The sequence below is a fragment of the Oncorhynchus mykiss genome, chromosome 8 (genome assembly GCF_057628025.1).
Source record: "Oncorhynchus mykiss isolate SJ-2025 chromosome 8, ASM5762802v1, whole genome shotgun sequence".
NCBI lineage: Eukaryota > Metazoa > Chordata > Actinopteri > Salmoniformes > Salmonidae > Oncorhynchus > Oncorhynchus mykiss.
In genome coordinates, this window is record NC_143029.1 from 8,088,658 (window position 1) to 8,112,569 (window position 23,912).

The following is a 23,912-nucleotide window of genomic DNA, read 5'->3' on the forward strand; positions in this document are numbered from 1 at the left end:
TGTTGCTTTTACGCCAAACATAACGTTTTGCATTGTTGCCAAAAAGTTCAATTTTGGTTTCATCTGACCAGAGCACCTTCTTCCACATGTTTGGTGTGTCTCCCAGGTGGCTTGTGGCAAACTTTAAACAACACTTTTTTATGAATATCTTTAAGAAATGGCTTTCTTCTTGCCACTCTTCCATAAAGGCCAGATTTGTGCAATATACGACTGATTGTTGTCCTATGGACAGAGTCTCCCACCTCAGCTGTAGATCTCTGCAGTTCATCCAGAGTGATCATGGGCCTCTTGGCTGCATCTCTGATCAGTCTTCTCCTTGTATGAGCTGAAAGTTTAGAGGGACGGCCAGGTCTTGGTAGATTTGCAGTGGTCTGATACTCCTTCCATTTCAATATTTTCGCTTGCACAGTGCTCCTTGGGATGTTTAAAGCTTGGGAAATCTTTTTTGTATCCAAATCAGGCTTTAAACTTCTTCACAACAGTATCTCGGACCTGCCTGGTGTGTTCCTTGTTCTTCATGATGCTCTCTGCGCTTTTAACGGACCTCTGAGACTATCACAGTGCAGGTGCATTTATACAGAGACTTGATTACACACAGGTGGATTGTATTTATCATCATTAGTCATGTAGGTCAACATTGGATCATTCAGAGATCCTCACTGCTGCACTGAAAGTAAAGGGGCTGAATAATTTTGCACGCCCAATTTTTCAGGTTTTGATTTGTTAAAAAAGTTTTAAATATCCAATAAATGTCGTTCCACTTCATGATTGTGTCCCACTTGTTGTTGATTCTTCACAAAAAAATACAGTTTTATATCTTTATGTTTGAAGCCTGAAATGTGGCAAAAGGTCGCAAAGTTCAAGGGGGCCGAATACTTTCGCAAGGCACTGTAAATGTACATAGCAGGTTAGGTGAATTGGGTTAAGTTTAGAACAAGGGTTAACTAAATTGCTACAGTTGTCCCCAACGCGACTCAAACACGCAACTGAAGCGAATCACGCCCACCCATCCTCCCCGACCAACCTCCTTACTTTTGTTTCTATCTACAGTAACTAGACCATTAGTAGGTATCATAAAGTGTCAGTCAAAAGTTTGGACACACCTACTCATTCAAGGGTTTTTATTTATTTTTGACTATTTTCTACTAGAATAATTAATAGTGAAGACATCAGAACTATGAAATAACACATGTGGAATCATGCAGTAACCAAAAAAGTGTTATATTTTATATTCTTCAAAGTAGCCACCCTTTGCCTTGATGACAGCTTTGCACACTCTCTCAACCAGCTTCACCTGGAATGCTTTTCCAACGGTCTTGAAGGAGTTCCCACAAGCAGCCAAAAAAAGGCTGAGCAATTGTTGGCTGCTTTTCCTTCACTCTGCGGTCCAACTCATCCCAAACCATCTCAATTGGGTTGAGGTCAGGTGATTGTGGAGGCCAGGTAATCTGATTCTCAGGTACTCAGAAATACGTAAAGTATGTTTTGTATGGCTCTGGGGCCAGTATTGAAATCAAATGTCCTTTGATAAGGAATTCCTGTTAACCACTCTGCCTGTGTCCCAGGTGTGTTGGCCAGTAAAGCAAAGCCATTGTCCCATGTAATGTGAGGAGTGTACTTCCTGCTAAAGTAGCTCCATGCCTGGGAGAGTGGATAACGTGGGTTACTCACAGCAGTAGGGGAATTCACAAAGCTAACGTTCTGGCCCCATAACCAGGTTGACGTTGGCATTGAGTTTCACCACCTTGACTTCTGTAACACTGTGGTATTCTGAATAAAAAAAACAAGAAACCTTGAGACTTTATATCTCAGTGATCTGGCAATACCCTACTAACTGTACTGTTGTGGGTTGTGAAATGTCTTCAAAGCATATTTCATCTGTGTGTGTTTTTCCTGCGGTTGGCACTGACAGATTGGCACCTCACTCTCAGTCTCTGCATAGGGGAAACTCTGCCAATCCACCTCTCAGCTCAGACAGACAGACTGGCTTAGCATGGCACAGGCCCTGGGACTCCCTCCAGCCTGGAAGGCTAAGGCAGGTTGAGCCTTGCCGGGCTCTGGTCTGGCCCTGGTCTGGTCCACATCGGTCAGCCATGATGCAGGAAGTGGAGGATCAAGCCCCCTGTCTGGACTTCCTGCTAGCTTCACTTCCTGTACGTCCTGTTCTCAGTAAACCCTGTCGTCTTTAGTCTCTGCATGGTTTTGTGAAAGATCAGAGGAATTATATATATTTTATTTTATTTATATATTCCAAAACAAATGACCTGTTTTTCTCCTCAATTAGTAGTTACAGTCTTGTCTCATCGCTGCAACTCCCGTACGGACTCGGAAGAGGTCGAATGTCGAGAGCCGTCCGTCCTCCGAAACACGACCTCGCCAAGCCGCACTGCTTCTTGACACACTGCTCGCTTAACCCGGAAGTCAGCTGCACCAATGTGTCGGAGGAAACACCGTACACCTGGCGACCGTGTCAGCGTGCAGGCGCCCGGCCCGCCACAGGAGTCGCTAGAGCGCGATGGGACAAGGACGTCCCGGATCTGAGTTTTACCAGTGACCTATTCTCCAGGTGTTACCGCTTCACACTCTCTTCACTTACAATTTAAGGCAATAAAATGAACGTGAAGAACTGGACTTCATTCCCAGAGGTACAGAAAAATGATCAGCCGCCGTCTCTATCGCAAAGTGCGATATTGCCACTTCTCACGCAAACAGGCCATAGGCCACAAGTAAAACTAAATGCATGCTCTTCAACCGATCGCTACCTGTACCTACCCGCCTGTCCAACATTACTACTCTGGACGGCTCTGACTTAGAATACGTGGACAACTACAAATACTTAGGTGTCTGGTTAGACTGTAAACTCTCCTTCCAGACCCATATCAAACATCTCCAATCCAAAGTTAAATCTAGAATTGGCTTCCTATTTCGCAACAAAGCATCCTTCACTCATGCTGCCAAACATACCCTTGTAAAACTGACCATCCTACCAATCCTTGACTTTGGCGATGTCATTTACAAAATAGCCTCCAATACCCTACTCAACAAATTGGATGCAGTCTATCACAGTGCAATCCGTTTTGTCACCAAAGCCCCATGTACTACCCACCATTGCGACCTGTACGCTCTCGTTGGCTGGCCCTCGCTTCATACTCGTCGCCAAACCCACTGGCTCCATGTCATCTACAAGACCCTGCTAGGTAAAGTCCCCCCTTATCTCAGCTCGCTGGTCACCATTGCATCTCCCACCTGTAGCACACACTCCAGCAGGTATATCTCTCTAGTCACCCCCAAAACCAATTCTTTCTTTGGCCGCCTCTCCTTCCAGTTCTCTGCTGCCAATGACTGGAACGAACTACAAAAATCTCTGAAACTGGAAACACTTATCTCCCTCACTAGCTTTAAGCACCAACTGTCAGAGCAGCTCACAGATTACTGCACCTGTACATAGCCCACCTATAATTTAGCCCAAACAACTACCTCTTTCCCTACTGTATTTTATTTATTTATTTATTTTGCTCCTTTGCACCCCATTATTTTTATTTCTACTTTGCACATTCTCCCATTGCAAATCTACCATTCCAGTGTTTTACTTGCTATATTGTATTTACTTTGCCACCATGGCCTTTTTGCCTTTACCTCCCTTATCTCACCTCATTTGCTCACATCGTATATAGACTTGTTTATACTGTATTATTGACTGTATGTTTGTTTTACTCCATGTGTGACTCTGTGTCGTTGTATGTGTCGAACTGCTTTGCTTTATCTTGGCCAGGTCGCAATTGTAAATGAGAACTTGTTCTCAACTTGCCTACCTGGTTAAATAAAGGTGAAATAAAAAAAATAAAAATAAAAATAGGAATAGGAAACTGATAGGAGACTCATAAGAGACTCAGGAGACTCACAGGAGACATATAGGAAGCTGAAACTCATAGGAGACTCATAGGAAACTGAAACTCATAGGAGACTCATAGGAAACTGAAACTCATAGGAGACTCGTAGGAGACTCATAGGAAACTGAAACTCATAGGAGACTCATAGGAGACGCATAGGAAACTGAAACTCTTAGGAGACTCGTAGGAGACTCATAGGAAACTGAAACTCATAGGAGACTCATAGGAGACGCATAGGAAACTGAAACTCATAGGAGACTCATAGGAAATTCATAGGAAACTGAAACTGTCAGGTGCGTGAATGAGGACCCAAAAGCGAATTAACAAGCAGAGTTTCTTTAATGATGAACACACGTGGGCTCAGATGGACAGGTAGATTCCGACAGGACAGGACAAGGTTGCAGCAAACACGATGATAGTCTGGTTCAGGCATGAGACACACAAACAAGAATCCGACAAAGACAGGAGCAGAAACAGAGAGAGATATAGGGACCTAATCAGAGGGAAAAAGGGAACAGGTGGGAAAAGGGGTGAATGAGGTAGTCAGAGAAGACAAGGAACAGCTGGGGGAAAGAGGGACAGAAACGGTAACCTAGTACGACCAGCAGAGGGAGACAGGGTGAAAGGAAAGGACAGAAACAAGACACAACATGACAATACATGACAGAAACTCATAGGAGACTCATAGGAGACTCATAGGAAATGCATAGGAGACTCATAAGAGACTCATAGGAAATGCATAGGAGACTCATAGGAGACTCCGTCCTAGCTCATAGGAGACTCATAGCATACTCATAGGAGACTCATGGCATACTCATAAGAGACTCATAGGAGACTCCGGCCTAGCATGGGGATCTCTACATCACAGAGGTATCTAATATTTACCATGTACCTGTGGACTGTGGGTGGTGGATATGGTGGAAAACCACAGAGCAGCATAGCTCGGATGACGATTTCCTTCACTGGGGGCACAAGTGTGTTCAAGTGTTCAGAACCAGTCATCTTGTGTGTGTACTGACACTTCAAGTCTTTTACTGACTCTAAACAGGCTCAGGCAGTATCACAGAGACAGACGGTTTGATCTACCTAGTAGTGGCGTTACTGACTCTGGATCAGCTCAGGCAGTATCACAGAGACAGACGGTTTGATCTACCTAGTAGTGGCGTTACTGACTCTGGATCAGCTCAGGCAGTATCACAGAGACAGACGGTTTGATCTACCTAGTAGTGGCGTTACTGACTCTGGATCAGCTCAGGCAGTATCACAGAGACAGACGGTTTGATCTACCTAGTAGTGGCGTTACTGACTCTGGATCAGCTCAGGCAGTATCACAGAGACAGACGGTTTGATCTACCTAGTAGTGGCGTTACTGACTCTGGATCAGCTCAGGCAGTATCACAGAGACAGACGGTTTGATCTACCTAGTAGTGGCGTTACTGACTCTGGATCAGCTCAGGCAGTATCACAGAGACAGACGGTTTGATCTACCTAGTAGTGGCGTTACTGACTCTGGATCAGCTCAGGCAGTATCACAGAGACAGACGGTTTGATCTACCTAGCAGTAGTTCACGTGTGGCACACGTCTCCTTCCTAGCAAGCGTTACTGTGATTTTGTTCCCTTAGCCAAATACTCAATTACTACATCTACAACCCAATATGTTACATTTTTGCAAATGTAACTTTAAATCCTGAATGTCTTTAAATATAACCAAACATCTCCACTGCTCACGATTCAGTATGAAGCATAATACATTGTATTGGTATGGCGTCTTGGTGTGGTGTGGCCCAAACCCTCTTTAACAGTCCAGGTTAAGGCTATAGGGCTATAGGACCATGGCTGAGAGAATTACAGGCTTTACAGGCCATTCTCTAAGCAGAGGTTGTAGGGGAGTATCTGGGCTGTAGCTGGGCGTACTCCCTTCAGGAAATTAAAAGCTGGAGCTACTTCCTTCAGACTCCCTATACCCTCTCATCTGCTGCCAGTAATGAATAGCAAACTATTAGTCTTCAACTTCCTTCTTCCCCTTGTGTTTGTATAAAGGCACTCACCTTGGTACCGAGGCTATCAAAGCAGACAACCTGTGGTTTGACGTTATATACACTGAGTGTACAAAACATTAAGTTCTTTCCATGACATAGACTGACCAGGTGAATCCAGGTGAAAGCTATGATCCCTTATTGATGTTGCTTGTTAAATCCACTTCAATCAGTGTAGATGAAGGGAAGAATACAGGTTAAAGAAGGAATTTTAAGCCTTGAGACATGGATTGTGTGTGTGTGTGTCATTCAGAGGGTGAATGGGCAAGACACAATATTTAAGTGCCTTAGAACAGGGTACGGTAGCAGGTGCCAGAAACCCCGGTTTGTGTTAAGAACTGCAACGCTGCTGGGTTTTTCATGATCAACAGTTTCCTGTGTGTATCAAGAATGGTCCACTAACCAAAAGACATCCAGCTAACTTGACACCTCTGTGAGAAGCATTGGCGTCAACATAGGCCAGCATCCCTGTGGAACGCTTTCGTTCTGTTATAATCTCCACCCGGCACAGCCAGAAGAGGACTGGCCACCCCTCAGAGTCTGGTTCCTCTCTAGGTTTCTTCCTAGGTTCCCGCCTTTCTAGGGAGTTTTTCCAATCCACCGTGCTTCTTCTATCTGCATCGCTTGCGGTTTGGGGTTTTAGGCTGGGTTTCTGTCCAGCACTGTGTGCTACACGTGCATGTTAACATTAGAAGCCTCCTCCTAAGTTTGTTTTATTCACTGCTTTAGCACACTCTGCCAACCCGGATGTCCTAGCCATGTCTAAATCCTGGCATAGGAAGACCACCAAAAACCCTGACATTTCCATCCCTAAGTATAACATTTTCCGACAAGATAGAACTGCCAAAGGGGGCGGAGTTGCAATCTACTGCAGAGTAGATTCAGGTCTGTACCCAAACAATTCGAGCTTCTACTTCTAAAAATCCACCTTTCCAGAAACAAGTCTCTCACCATTGCCGCTTGCTATAGACCACCCTCTGTCCCCAGCTGTGCCCTGGACACCATATGTGAATTGATTACCCCCCATCTATCTTCAGAGAACATGCTTAACACCCCGGCCATCCTACAGTCTAAGCTTGATGCCCTCAATCTCACACAAATTATCAATGAACCTACCAGGTACAACCCCAAATCCGTAAACACGGGCACCCTCATAGATATCATCCTAACCAACTTGCCCTCCAAATACACCTCTGCTGTCTTCAACCAAGATCTCAGCAATCATTGCCTCATTGCCTGCGTCCGTAATGGGTCTGCGGTCAAACGACCACCCCGCATCGCTGTCAAATGCTCCCTAAAACACTTCAGTTAGCAGGCCTTTCTAATCGACCTGGCCCGGGTATCATGGAAGGATATTGACCTCATACCGTCAGTAGAGGATGCATGGTTATTCTTTAAAAGTGCCTTCCTCACCATCTTAAATAAGCATGCCTCATTAAAAACAATGTAGAACCAGGAACAGATATAGCCCTTGGTTCACTCCAGACCTGACTGCCCTTGACCAGCACAAAAACATCCTGTGGCGTACTGCATTAGCATCGAATAGCCCCTGTGATATGCAACTTTTCAGGGAACTTAGGAACCAATATACATAGGCAGTTAGGAAAGCTAAGGTTAGCTTTTTCAAACAGAAATTTGCATCTTGTATACAAACTCAAAAAAGTTCTGGGACACTGTAAAGTCCATGGAGAATAAGAACACCTCCTCCCAGCTGCCCACTACACTGAAGCTAGGAAACACTGTCACCACCGATAAATCCACGATAATTGAGAATTTCAATAACATTTTTCTACGGCTGGCCATGCTTTCCACCTGGCTACCCTTACCCCGGTGAACAGCCCTGTACCCCCCACAGCAACTCACACAAGCCTCCCCCATTTCACCCAAATCCAGATAACTGATGTTCTGAAAGAGCTGCAAAATCTGGACCCCTACAAATCAGCCGGACTAGACAATCTGGACCCTCTCTTTCTAAAATGATCTTCCGAAATTGTTGCAACCCCTATTACTAGCCTTTTCAACCTCTCTTTCCTATCATCGGACATTCCCAAAGATTGGAAAGCTGCCGCGGTCATCTCCCTCTTCAAAGTGGAAGACCCAAACTGCTACAGACAGAGCACGTGCTCTATCCTACCCTGCCTTTCTAAGGTCTTTGAAAGCCAAGTTAACAAACGGATTACCGACCATTTCGAATCCCACCGTACCTTCTCCGCTATGCAATCTGGTTTCAGAGCCTGTCATGGGTGCACCTCAGCCACGCTCAATGTCCTAAACGATATCATAACCGCCATCGATAAGAGACAATACTTTGCAGCCGTATTCATCGACCTGGCAAAGGCTTTCGAATCTGTCAATCACCACATTCTTATCGGCAGACTCAACAGCCTTGGTTTCTCAAATGACTGCCTCGTCTGGTTCACCAACTACTTCTCTGATAGAGTTCAGTATGTAAAATCGGGGGGCCTGTTGTCCGGACCTCTGGCAGTCTCTATGGGGGTTCCACAGGGTTCAATTCTTGTACCGACTCTCTTCTCTGTATACATCAATGATGTCGCTCTTGCTGCTGGTGATTCTCTGATCCACCTCTCCGCAGACGGTACCATTCTGCATACTTCTGGCCCTTTTTGGACAGTGTTAACAAACCTCCAGACGAGCTTCAATGCCATACAACACTCCTTCCGTGGCCTCCAACTGCTCTTAAATGCAAGTAAAACTAAATGCATGCTCTTCAACCGATTGCTACCCGCACCTGCCCACCCGTCCAGCATCACTACTCTGGACATTTCTGACTTCTGAATATGTGGACAACCACAAATACCTAGGTGTCTGGTTAGACTGTAAACTCTCCTTCCAGACTCACATTAAGCATCTCCAATCTAACATTAAATCTAGAATCGGCTTCCAATTTCGCAACAAAGCATTCTTCACTCATGCTGCCAAACATACCCTCGAATAACCGACTATCCTACCGATCCTCGACTTCGGCGATGTCATTTACCAAATAGCCTCCAAAACTCTACTCAACAAATTAGATGCAGTCTATCACAGTGCCATCCGTTTTGTCACCAAAGCCCCAGCTACTACCCACCACTGCGACCTGTACTCTCTCGTTGGCTGGCCCTCGCTTCATACTAGTTGCCAAACCAACTGGCTCAAGGTCATCTACAAGTCTTTGCTAGGTGAAGCACCGCCTTATCTCAGCTCACTGGTCACCAGCACCCACCCGTAGCACGTGCTCTAGCAGGTATATTTCACTGGTCACCCCCAAAACCAATTCTTCCTTTGGCCGCCTTTCCTTCCAGTTCTTTGCTGCCAATGACTGGAACGAACTGCAAAAATTACTGAAGCTGGAGACATATCTCCCTCACTAACTTTAAGCACCAGCTGTCAGAGCAACTCACAGATCACTGCACCTGTACATAGCCCATCTGTAAATAGCCCATCCAACTACCTCATCCCCATACTGTATTTATTTATTTATTTTGCTCCTTTGCACCCCAGTATCTCTACTTGCACATTCATCTTCTGCACATCTATCACTCCAGTGTTTAATTGCTATATTGTAATTACTTCGCCACTATGGCCTATTTATTGCCTTACCTCATCTTATCTCATTTGCACACACTGTATATAGACTTGTTTCTACTGTATTATTAACTGTATGTTTGTTTTACTCCATGTGTAACTCTGTGTTGTTGTATGTGTCAAACTGCTCTGCTTTATCTTGGCCAGGTCGCAGTTGTAAATGAGAACTTGTTCTCAACTAGCCTACCTGGTTAAATAAAGGTGTTCTCAACTAGCCAACCTGGTTAAATAAAGGTGAAATAAAAAAATAAAAACATTGCGGTGGCAGCATCATGCTGTGGGGATGTTTTTCAGCGGCAGGTACTCGGAAACTAGTCAGGATCGAGGCAAAGATGAACGAAGCAAAGTACAGAGAGACGACTTTCCTGTGTACGTACTGTGTATATATGTATGTATGTATATATATATATATATGAATTTAAATAGACCACATTTGTTTGGGTATCTGGATCCATTTTGTACTGCTACAAACTAATGTGGTGGAAGTGGTCTCGATATTTAGTGACTGTGTTCTACCAGACACACCTTGCCCAACACCACTTTGTGATTTTAACTGCAACACATTGAAAAGTCAGCTAGTTGGCATTTCTGTGTTGTGAAGAACCACTCCTTGAGTACTGGAGGCCCTGCAGGTTCTGGAGGCCCTGCATTAGATGGTATAAATAGAAGTCCATACACATGTTTATCATTTTGAAAAAGTAGAGTCCTAGCAGGCGGTTGGCTTACCTCTCAAAGAAAACTACAAATTAGTTCCACAACAAGCATCATCATCAACCATCAGACATGCTGAGCTGCCAATGTGGTCATTAACAGCGTTGTTTTAGAAACACTGGCGTGAGGTATTCAAAAAATGCTTTTCCCTGCTTCAGTTGTCTCCTTGTAATGATAGGAAAAACAAATGTCCACACGCCAAAAAGGGTCTGTGAGAGTTCAAGAGGCTGCTGTTTGGCTTCATTTTAAAAATGTAGTCCTTTAGCAGACGCTCTTATCCAGAGCGACATACAGAAGTAATTAGGGTTTTAAGTGACTTGCTCAAAGGCACATTGACAGATTGTTTTCACCTAGTCAGCTCAGGGATTCAAACCAGCAACCTTTCGGTTACCGGACAAACGCTTTTAACTGCTAGGCTACCGGGCACCCACATGTGCAATAAAAGGCCGTTGTTTATTAGATCTAGAGGTATGGCTTTGACTGGTATGGTGCCTTGACTTCTTGAACATTTCATACTTCCAACTTGCGCTAGAGTTCCTGAGAGGTTTTCCCGTGGGATTTGTGTCTACTGTAGACTATGAGGAAATGCTGTATGTAGGACATATTCTGTCCTTTCTTTGTCTTTCTCAATAGAACTCTTAGAATATGATTCTAAAAAAAACACAGGCCACAAAGTGTTCACTCGAGAGGTTGTTGACACAGATGAGCACAACCTGAGACTTTGTTAGAAGACACTGATAAACTGTGTTATGATCCTGTACATTATGTTTCATTGGGGATTCATGGAAATATAATCATTAGGAACCTTTCTCTCCAGGGAGGAGTCTTTCAAAATCAAAACAAAACTAATTTCATTTTCCAAAGGTATAGGATCAAACGTTCTGTAGTGGCAGCAGGTTCAAAAGAAAATGTGGATTCTCCATCTCCCGGTCTTGAATTTGAACGTGATGTTTTGATACACTGGATGGAGGCCAATGTAACAGTAGAGATTCACAAAATGGCCCCCCATTCCCTATGCAGTGCGCTACTTTTGACCAGGGGAGTAGACTACAGCATTTGATATAAACAGAGTAGGGTCCATTTGATACGCAACTACAGTGAAGCTTTCTTATTGGCCAAAACTCACAGTGAAGCTTTCTCATTGGCCAAAACTCACAGTAAAGCTTCCTTATTGGCCAAAACTCACAGTAAAGCTTCCTTTGTTTATTATATATCTTGATGTCAAGTCACCTTACCCCTATACATACAGTGTCTACCCTTACCACTCCAGTATTCCACCACATTTTAAATATGGCACTAACCATAGAACTGACCTTATATACAGTGCCTTGCGAAAGTATTCGGCCCCCTTGAACTTTGCGACCTTTTGAAACATTTCAGGCTTCAAACATAAAGATATAAAACTGTCTTTTTTTGTGAAGAATCAACAACAAGTGGGACACAATCATGAAGTGGAACGACATTTATTGGATATTTCAAACTTTTTTAACAAATCAATAACTGAAAAATTGGGCGTGCAAAATTATTCAGCCCCTTTACTTTCAGTGCAGCAAACTCTCTCCAGAAGTTCAGTGAGGATCTCTGAATGATCCAATGTTGACCTAAATGACTAATGATGATAAATACAATCCACCTGTGTGTAATCAAGTCTCCGTATAAATGCACCTGCACTGTGATAGTCTCAGAGGTCCGTTAAAAGCGCAGAGAGCATCATGAAGAACAAGGAACACACCAGGCAGGTCTGAGATACTGTTGTGAAGAAGTTTAAAGCCGGATTTGGATACAAAAAGATTTCCCAAGCTTTAAACATCCCAAGGAGCACTGTGCAAGCGATAATATTGAAATGGAAGGAGTATCAGACCACTGCAAATCTACCAAGACCTGGCCGTCCCTCTAAACTTTCAGCTCATACAAGGAGAAGACTGATCAGAGATGCAGCCAAGAGGCCCATGATCACTCTGGATGAACTGCAGAGATCTACAGCTGAGGTGGGAGACTCTGTCCATAGGACAACAATCAGTCGTATATTGCACAAATCTGGCCTTTATGGAAGAGTGGCAAGAAGAAAGCCATTTCTTAAAGATATCCATAAAAAGTGTCGTTTAAAGTTTGCCACAAGCCACCTGGGAGACACACCAAACATGTGGAAGAAGGTGCTCTGGTCAGATGAAACCAAAATTGAACTTTTTGGCAACAATGCAAAACGTTATGTTTGGCGTAAAAGCAACACAGCTGAACACACCATCCCCACTGTCAAACATGGTGGTGGCAGCATCATGGTTTGGGCCTGCTTTTCTTCAGCAGGGACAGGGAAGATGGTTAAAATTGATGGGAAGATGGATGGAGCCAAATACAGGACCATTCTGGAAGAAAACCTGATGGAGTCTGCAAAAGACCTGAGACTGGGACGGAGATTTGTCTTCCAACAAGACAATGATCCAAAACATAAAGCAAAATCTACAATGGAATGGTTCAAAAATAAACATATCCAGGTGTTAGAATGGCCAAGTCAAAGTCCAGACCTGAATCCAATCGAGAATCTGTGGAAAGAACTGAAAACTGCTGTTCACAAATGCAACCTCACTGAGCTCGAGCTGTTTTGCAAGGAGGAATGGGAAAAAATGTCAGTCTCTCGATGTGCAAAACTGATAGAGACATACCCCAAGCGACTTACAGCTGTAATCGCAGCAAAAGGTGGCGCTACAAAGTATTAACTTAAGGGGGCTGAATAATTTTGCACGCCCAATTTTTCAGTTTTTGATTTGTTAAAAAAGTTTGAAATATCCAATAAATGTCGTTCCACTTCATGATTGTGTCCCACTTGTTGTTGATTCTTCACAAAAATATACAGTTTTATATCTTTATGTTTGAAGCCTGAAATGTGGCAAAAGGTCGCAAAGTTCAAGGGGGCCGAATACTTTCGCAAGGCACTGTGTATATATATATATATATATATATATATGTTATTATACAAAAACTACTGTCTACAGTAAATAAAACATCTATTAAAATTGTAGATTCCACATTGGAGGAAATTGGACCTCGGACAAATCATCTAAAATAGCCTCCCCTCCTGTCTCAAAACATTAAGAACACCTGCTCTTTCCATGACGTAGACTGACCAGGTGAATCCAGGTGAAAGCTATGATACCTTATTGATGTTACTTGTTAAATTCACTTCAATCTGTGTAGATCAGTGCTCTCCAATCTTTTCTGAGTCAAGATCAGTTTCTCAGTCAAAAAGCGCTCAGATTCTTTTTAAACATTACTTAAATGTAACATTAACTTAATTATTATTTTTTTGTAATGTTTATTTAACTAGGAAAGTCAGTTAAGAACAAATACTTATTTACAATGATGGCCTATCCTGGCCAAACCCTAACAATGCTGGACCAATTGTGTGCTATCCTATGGGACTCCCAATCACAGCAGGTTGTGATACAGCCTGGATTCAAACCAGGGTGTCTGTAGTGACACTGCAGTGCCTTAGACCGTTGCGCCACTCGGGAGCCCTAATAAAGACATTTCTGCAGAAATTAGGTCTGTGCAGTAGGTCTACTACATTATCACAGCATATTGGCTATATGCCTGGTCTAATACATTATCACAACATATTGGCTATATGCCTGTTCTAATACATTATCACAGCATATTGGCTATATGCCTGGTGTAATATATTATCACAGCATATTGGCTATATGCCTGGTGTAATATATTATCACAGCATATTGGCTATATGCCTGTTCTAATACATTATCACAGCATATTGGCTATATGCCTGGTCTAATACATTATCACAGCATATTGGCTATATGCCTGGTCTAATACATTATCACAGCATATTGGCTATATGCCTGGTCTAATACATTATCACAGCATATTGGCTATATGCCTGGTCTAATACATTATCACAGCATATTGGCTATATGCCTGGTCTAATACATTATCACAGCATATTGGCTATATGCCTGGTCTAATACATTACCACAGCATATTGGCTATATGCCTGGTCTAATACATTATCACAGCATATTGGCTATATGCCTGTTCTGCCAATATTGTTATTCTCAGACCAGATTATATTTTAACTTGAGTTTTGATAACAAAATAGATCAATTGCTGTAACACTTGCGAGGCTTAGCTGAGCATCAATTGAAATCATTTGCAAATAATTCGCTTTTTTTGTTTTACTTGTCCGGTACTACTGTACCTGCATCTGATGGTCGTGCTGCTTTCAAGACAAGTGGGAAATCTGGGGGAAAAAACAAGGTCAAATCATGACCTCGGCGAACTTCAGGTTTGAAACCTTTGTTATGGCAAGCCTGCAACTCTTCTTGAGTTGCTTACCAATATAATATTGAATGTTAATTTTTATCCCAAAACATGCATCCTGATAGATGCCTGAGTTCCCGAGATGGATGACCGTTCAAAAAATAATTTTTTTCCGAGTTCCCAATGGTCTTGAACACCGCATTCGTCTCAGCGGGGGGATGGAGAGAGCAGCAGAGGGTCCGCCTCTCGTCTTCCATTCCTCCGGTGAGACTGACCGTAGATAGCAGACAGACAGTCTTCCTCCTGATGGTGCCTCTCGAGTCACACAGCATTTGCCTCAGGCACAAATTAATGTTGTTTCTATGACCAGAGAAAGTGAAATACTCCTCGATATTAAAATAGACAAGACAAGCAGCTAATAATAACACAGCTCAGGGTTATAGATACACCTGGCTACTCATTCAGTACAGCTGCAGCGCGAGTGGAAGTTTTATAATAGTGTAATTAATGAAACAGCAGGGAGCAGGTCTCGAACCCTCGACCTTCGAGGCCGAGGTCCGGCGCGCTATAGACTGTGCAGTAAAAGCATGCTGGTGCGGCAGGGTCGATTTCCGCGCTTATAAACCCAGGGTCGTTACAATAGTGTTGAATAAAACCAGCGTTGACAGTGTTGAAATAAACTTAGACATGAACTCACTCATAAAAACAGACGCTCTTTTCTGTATTATTTGACAGCCTCTCTCTGGTCATGGTTTTAAAAGTTATATCTTACGTAGGCTGGTATCAAACGTAGCTGTGGCCGGGGAGGTTGTAGCTAGGCACAGTGATTTGAGCTATCCGCTTGACCAGCGCAGTAGACGGACTCAATTTAGCCACAGATCTCCCGGTCCTCTGGGTTGGTGGAGTTTGTAATATAATTTATATTTTTAAGACAAACGACATTTTCAAAATTGGGAACACTTTGCATACCCGGTGCGCAGGGCTTATGAATCAAGTGCACCTACCGACAAGAGCGCAACACAAAAAAAAGGGGACGCCAAGCCTTTATTTGCCTTTATCGTTGGCTTTTCTACAGCAATGTTTGGTGATCGACTAGGAATGCCTTGAAGCTCGACCAGTCTGTCGCAATCGAACGGTTGGTGACCACTGGTGTAGATGAAGGGGAGGAGACAGGTTAAGCCTTGAGACAATTGAGGCATGGATTGTGTATGTGTGCCATTCAGGAGACGGTGCCTTTGAGCAAGGTATGGTAGTAGGTGCCTGGCGCACCAGTTTGTGTCAAGAACTGCAACACTGCTACGTTTTTCAAGCTCACGTGTGTATCAAGAATGGTCCACCACCCAAAGGACATCCAGCCAACTTGACACAACTGTGAGAAGCAATTGAGTCAACATGGACCGCTTGTAGAGTCCATGCTGCAACGAATTGAGGCGATTTTGAGGGCAACTCAATATCAGGAAGGTGTTCCTAATAATTGGTATATTCAGCATATATTATTTACTGTAAATACAGTACTGTATATATGATTTACTGTTGACACAGTACTCTATATATCATTTACAGTAGATACAGAACTGTATATATGATTTACTGTAGATACAGTTCTGTATATATGATTTACTGTAGATACAGTACTGTACATATCATTTACAGTAGATACAGAACTGTATATGTGATATACTGTAGATACAGTACTGTGTATATGTTTTACTGTAGATGTAGTACTGTATCAATTATTTACTGTAGATACAGTACTGTATATATACTTTACAGTAGATACAGTACTGTATACATGATTTACTGTAGAGGCAGTACTGTATATATAATTTATTGTAGAGTCAGTACTGTATATATGATTTACAGTAGATACAGTACTGTATATATGATTTACAGTAGATACAGTACTGTATATATAATGTATTGTAGAGGCAGTACTGTATATATAATGTATTGTAGAGGCAGTACTGTATATATAATGTATTGTAGCGGCAGTACTGTATATATAATGTATTGTAGAGGCAGTACTGTATATATGATTTACAGTAGATACAGTACTGTATATATGATTTACAGTAGATACAGTACTGTATATATGATTTACAGTAGATACAGCACTGTATATATGATTTACAGTAGATACAGTACTGTATATATAATGTATTGGAGAGGCAGTACTGTATATATGACGTACTGTAGATACAGGACAGTGGTTGTTGAGGCAAGGGACATTGAGGGCTTGGCGCATAGTAGCCTTCAGTAAGGGAGTGCACTTCTTCACCCCACAACAGGATAAACCAACCAGAGAGCTATAGAAGTACCAGTAATTCTAGTGTGAAGGACCTTTGATCCAGCAGCCAAATTTAGACCCCCAGTTTAGGCCCATTTGTTGATTCCTTGTTCTTATACTTACGGTTTGGGACTTGAAAGGAGTCTAATTGACAGACCTGTGAAGATAACTGTGATAATGGGACAGTTCCTCTGACCAAAATCGGTGGTTCAAATCAAATCAAATCAAATTTTATTTGTCACATACACATGGTTAGCAGATGTTAATGCGAGTGTAGCGAAATGCTTGTGCTTCTAGTTCCGACAATGCAGTAATAACCAACGAGTAATCTAACCGAACAATTCCACAACTACTAACTTATACACAGAAGTGTAAAGGGATAAAGAATATGTACATAAAGATATATGAATGAGTGATTGTACGGAACGGCATAGGCAAGATGCAGTAGATGGTATCGAGTACAGTATATACATATGAGATGAGTAATGTAGGGTATGTAAACATAAAAGTGGCATAGTTTAAAGTGGCTAGTGATACATGTATTACATAAAGATGGCAAGATGCAGTAGATGGTATCGAGTACAGTATATACATATGAGATGAGTAATGTAGGGTATGTAAACATTATATTAAGTGGCATTGTTTAAAGTGGCGAGTGATACATTTTTTACATCAATTTCCATCAATTTCCATTATTAAAGTGAGCTGGAGTTGAGTCAGTATGTTGGCAGCAGCCACTCAATGATAGTGGTGGCTGTTTAAAACCTCTTGAAGCTAGGGGGCACTATCTTTATGTTTGGAAAAATAACGTTCCCAAAGTAAACAGCCTTTTTCTCAGGACCAGATGCCAGAATATGCATATAATTGACAGATTAGGATAGAGAACACTCTAAAGTTTCCAAAAATGTCAAAATATTGTCTGTGAGTATAACAGAACAGATATTGCAGGCGAAACCCTGAGGAAAATCCAATCAGGAAGTGCCTCTTATTTTGAAACCCTTCTGTTCCTATGCATGCCTAGCCTCCATTTAAAGGGATATCAACCAGATTCCTTTTTCTATGGCTTCCCTAAGGTGTCAACAGTCTTTAGACATAGTTTCAGGCTTTTATTTTGAAAAATGAGTGAGAAAGATCACATTGCGTAAGTGGATAGGTGGGGGCTCTCAGAGTGAGTTTTTGAGCAACAGAGTAAAGCCGCCATTGTTCCTCCCGCTGTTATTGAAAAACCTACATACTCGGTTGATATATTATCCAATATATATTTTAAAAACTACCTGAGGAATGATTATAAAAAACATTTGACATGTTTCTGTGGACATTATGAAGACTATTTGGAATTTCCGTCTGCGTTGTCGTGACCGCTCTTTCCTGTGGATTTCTGAACATAACGCGACAAACAAACGGAGGTATTTTGGGTATAAAAATAATCTTTATGGAACAAACGGAACATTTGTTGTGTAACTGGGAGGCTCGTGAGTGAAAACATCCGAAGATCATCAAAGGTAAACGGTTAATTTGATTGCTTTTCTGATTTTCGTGAAAAAGCTTCCTGATGCTAAGTGTACATAATGCTATGCTAGGGTATCGATAAACTTACACAAACGCTTGGATTGCTTTCACTGTAAAGCATAATTTCAAAATCTGAGACGACAGGTGGATTAACAAAAGGCTAAGGTGTGTTTTGCAATATTGCACTTGTGATTTCATGAATATGAATATTTTTTAGTAATATTATTTGACTGTTTGACATATTTGACTATGCTATTCAGCGGTTGCTGACGAAAATGATCCCGCGACAGGGATGGGTAGCGTCATTAACAGTCTGATGGCCTTGAGATAGGTGTTTTTCAGTCTCTCAGTCCCTGCACCTGTACTGACCTTGCCTTCTGGATGATAACGGGGTGAACAGGCAGTGGCTCGGGTGGTTGTTGTCCTTGATGATCTTTATGGCCTTCCTGTGACATCGGGTGGTGTAGGCGTCCTGGAGGGCAGGTCGTTTGCCCCCGGTGATGCGTTGTGCAGACCTCCCTACCCTCTGGAGAGCCTTACGGTTGTGGGTGGAGCAGCTGCCGTACCAGGCGGTGATACAGCCCGACAGGATGCTCTCGAATGTACATCTATAGAAGTTGGTGAGTGCTTTTGGAGACAAGCCAAATTTCTTCAGCCTCCTGAGGTTGTCCAGTACCCAGTTGCACAGGGCGGGGTCGAGACCCAGGGTCTCGAGCTTGATGACGAGTTTGGAGTGTACTATGGTGTTAAATGCTGAGCTGTAGTCGATGAACAGCATTCTCACATAGGTATTCCTCTTGTCCAGATGGGTTAGGGCAGTGTGCAGTGTGGTTGCGATTGCGTCGTCTGTGGACCTATTGGGGCGGTAAGCAAATTGGAGTGGGTCTAGGGTTTCAGGTAGGGTGGAGGTGATATGGTCCTTGACTAGTCTCTCAAAGCACTTCATGATGGCGGAAGTGAGTGCTACGGGGCGGTATTCGTTTAGCTCAGTTACCTTTGCTTTCTTGGTAACAGGAACAATGGTGGCCCTCTTGAAGCATGTGGGAACAGCAGACTGGGATAAGGATTGATTGAATATGTCCGTAAACACACCAGCCAGCTGGTCTGCGCATGCTCTGAGGACGCGGCTGGGGATGCCGTCTGGGCCTGCAGCCTTGCGAGGGTTAACACGTTTAAATGTTTTACTCACGTCGGCTGCAGTGAAGGAGAGTCCGCAGGTTTTGGTAGCAGGCCGTGTCAGTGGCACTGTATTGTCCTCAAAGCAAGCAAAGAAGTTATTTAGTCTGTCTGGGAGCAAGACATCCTGGTCCGCGACGGGTCTGGTTTTCTTTTTGTAATCCGTGATTGACTGTAGACCCTGCCACATACCTCTTGTGTCTGAGCCGTTGAATTGCAACTCTACTTTGTCTCTATACTTAGCTTGTTTGGTTGCCTTGCGGAGGGAATAGCTACACTGTTTGTATTTGGTCATGTTTCCGGTCACCTTGCCCTGGTTAAAAGCAGTGGTTCGCGCTTTCAGTTTCGCGCGAATGCTGCCATCAATCCACGGTTTCTGGTTTGGAAATGTTTTAATAGTTGCTGTGGGTACAACATCACCGATGCACTTTCTAATGAACTTGCTCACCGAATCAGCGTATTCGTCAATGTTGTTGTTGGACGCAATGCGGAACATATCCCAATCCACATGATCGAAGCGTGGAATCAGATTGGTCAGACCAGCGTTGAACAGACCTGAGCGCGGGAGCTTCTTGTTTTAGTTTCTGTCTGTAGGCTGGAAGCAACAAAATGGAGTCGTGGTCAGCTTTTCCGAAAGGAGGGTGGGGGAGGGCCTTATATGCGTCGCGGAAGTTAGTATAACAATGATCCAGGGTTTTACCAGCCCTGGTTGCACAATCGATATGCTGATAGAATTTAGGGAGTCTTGTTTTCAGATTAGCCTTGTTAAAATCACCAGCTACAATGAATGCAGCCTCAGGATCTGTGGTTTCCAGTTTACATAGAGTCAAATACATTTTGTTCAGGGCCATTGATGTGTCTGCTTGGGGGGGAATATATACGGCTGTGATTATAATCAAAGAGAATTCCTTTGGTAGATAATGCGGTCGACATTTGATTGTGAGGAATTTTAAGTCAGGTGAACAGAAGGACTTGAGTTCCTGTATGTTGTTATGATCACACCACGTCTCGTTAATCATAAGGCATACCCACCCGCCCCTCTTCTTACCAGAAAGATGCTTGTTTCTGTCGGCGCGATGCGTGATTAAACCAGCTGGCTGCACCGACTCCGATAGCGTCTCTCGAGTGAGCCATGTTTCCATGAAGCAAAGAACGTTACAGTCTCTGATGTCCCTCTGGAATGCTACCCTTGCTCGGATTTCATCAACCTTGTTGTCAAGAGACTGGGCATTGGCGAGTAGTATGCTAGGGAGTGGTGCGCGATGTGCCCGTCTCCGGAGCCTGACCAGAAGACCGCTTAGTTTGCCCCTTTTACGGTGACGTTGTTTAGGTTCGCCGGCTGGGATCCGATCCATTGTCCTGGGTGGAGGGCAAAGCACAGGTTCCGCTTCGGGAAAGTCATATTCCTGGTCACAATAATGGTGAGTTGACGTTGCTCTTATATTCAGTAGTTCATCCCGACTGTGGGTAATGAAACCTAAGATTACCTGGGGAACCAATGTAAGAAATAACACGTAAAACTACAAAATACTGCATAGTTTCCTAGGAATGCGAAGCGAGGCGGCCATCTCTGTCGGCTATACCCTACCCTTAGGAAAAAAATATTGCAGTCAGAGTGCAGTATAACTACAGTATACTGCAGTATAACTACAGTATGCTGCAAATACTGCGTCTAAAAATAACACCTGTTTTTTTACTGCAGTAATTTTGAAGTTAAGAGTTCAGTATAACTGCAGTTATTCTGCAATTATTGGGTCCAAAATATCACAGTCGACTAAAGTTATTCTGCAATTTTACCTGCAGTTTAAAAACTGCAATCTTTTTTTTATTTGTTTTTCTGAACAAATCTCCCCTCACAGAGGTGTCAAATCATGAGTTTGTGTGTATGTTATGCATGGATGTCAATGGGAGATTTGGCAAAAACTTTGGTGTAAAAATGATTATGGGTGAGTATTGTATCTCAAGATGGTATTCACTCTATACCACCTCTGTATCTCAAACATCACACAGACTACTTTTCCTGATGGCCAAGTTACTATTTATTTATAAAATGTAACCTGCCTTGTTCAGGGGAACAGTGGGTTAACTGCCTTGTTCAGGGGAATAGTGGGTTAACTGCCTTGTTCAGGGGAATAGTGGGTTAACTGCCTTGTTCAGGGGAATAGTGGGTTAACTGCCTTGTTCAGGGGCAGAACAACATATTTTTTACTTGTCAGCTCAGGGATTTGATTCAGCAACCTTTTGGTTACTGGCCCAACACTCTAACCACTAGGCTACCTGCCAACCCCTACTATAATGATGTCAGTTGGAAATTCTGCAAAATGTACTGATGCAGAAGCCAGGATTCACCCCACCCTGACTATTCATACACACTATATACATTCTACAAAAGTCAAATTAGTGGATTTGGCTATTTCAGCGACACCCGTTGCTGACAGGTGTATAAAATTGAGCACACAGCCATGCAATCTCCATAGGAAAACATTGGCAGTAGAATTGCCTTACTGAAGAGCTCAGTGACTTTCAACGTGGCACTGTCATAGGATGCCACCTTTCCAAAAAGTCAGTTTGTCAAATTTCTGCCCTGCTAGAACTTCCCCGGTCAACTGTAAGTGCTGTTATTGTGAAGTGGAAACGTCTAGGAGCAACAACGGCTCACAAGCTCACAGAACGAGACCATGAGTGCTGAAGCATTGTAACACTCACTACCAGGTTCCAAACTGCCTCTGGAAGCAACGTCAGAACAATAACTGTTCGTCGGGAGCTTCCTGAAATAAGTTTCCATGGCCGAGCAGCCACACACAAGCCTCAGATCACCATGCACAATGCCAGGTATTGGTTGGAGTGGTGTTAAGGTTGGCGCCATTGGACTCTGGAGCAGTGGAAACACGTTCTCTGGAGTGATGAATCGCGCTTCACCATCTGGCAGTCCAACAGACGAATCTGGGTTTGACAGATGCCAGGAGAGCGCTACCTGCCCCAATGCATAGTGTTAACTGTAAAGTTTGGTGGGGGAATAATGGTCTGCCGCTGTTTTTCACGGATCAGGCTGGCCCCTTAGTTCCAGGGAAGGGAAATCTTAACTCTACAGCATACAATTACATTTTAGACAATTCTGTGCTTCCAAGTTTGTGGCAACAGTTTGGGGATGGCCCTTTCCTGTTTCAGCGTGACAGTGCACAAAGCAAGGTCCATACAGAAATTGTTTGTCGAGATCGGTGTGGAAGAACTTGATGGTCATGCACAGAACCCTGTTCAAACATCTAGTGAAAAGCCTTTCCAGAAGAGTGGAGGCTGTTATAGCAGCAAAGGACGAGACCAACTCCTTATTAATGCCCATGATTTTGGAATGAGATGTTCGACGAGCAGGTGCCCACATACTTTCGGTCATGTAGTGTATTTCTCTTCCTAGCAATGAGGTTGATGTATCATCTGTGTAGGCTACGTGGTAGTGCTTCTTCTATCGCAGGACCAGTAGAATGGGGGTCTGAATAAACATGAACCATGGCTTAGACCCCAAAAGCACCCTATTCCCTATATAGTGCTCTATATTTGACCAGAGCCATATGGGGGATAGGTTGCCATTTGGGACAGCCGATGGCTGAGGGGCTAAGGCTGTTCTTCAACCTATTAGTCTGGAGAAAGCTATTTTCCACCCCAACATTGACGTTATGCATGCAGAAATTACAACAATGTCTATATAGGAGATATCTTCCAATCGAGTAATATGTTTGTACATAATTGATCTCTCAGCATCACAAAGAGAGACGACATGGTGGTGTCCGATCTTACATTGCCTTTCAATGATCTTTAACCCCTGTTCTCGGAGGGTTAGACAGATCAATGCTACATTCCTCATGTGCCCCTGAGGAAGGCATGTGTCTTTAACAGGGACAAAGAAGAGAGTATATAGACACTGCCCCATTAGGCTCTTTGAATAAGGGCCTAACACTGACTTTGAGACGGATAGCTGGGCTCATGTTAATGATGGTGACTGAATGTGTTCTACGAGGACTTTGAGCCTGCACTCGATGCTCTTGTGTGTTCTACGAGGACTTTTAGCCTGCACTGGATGCTCTTGTGTGTTCTACGAGGACTTTTAGCCTGCACTGGATGCTCTTGTGTGTTCTACGAGGACTTTTAGCCTGCACTGGATGCTCTTGTGTGTTCTACGTGGACTTTGAGCCTGCACTGGATGCTCCTGTGTGTTCTACGAGGACTTTGAGCCTGCACTGGATGCTCTTGTGTGTTCTACGAGGACTTTTAGCCTGCACTAGATGCTCTTGTGTGTTCTACGAGGACTTTGAGCCTGCACTGGATGCTCTTGTGTGTTCTACGAGGACTTTTAGCCTGCACTGGATGCTATTGTGTGTTCTACGAGGACTTTTATTCTGCACTGGATGCTATTGTGTGTTCTACGAGGACTTTTAGCCTGCACTGGATGC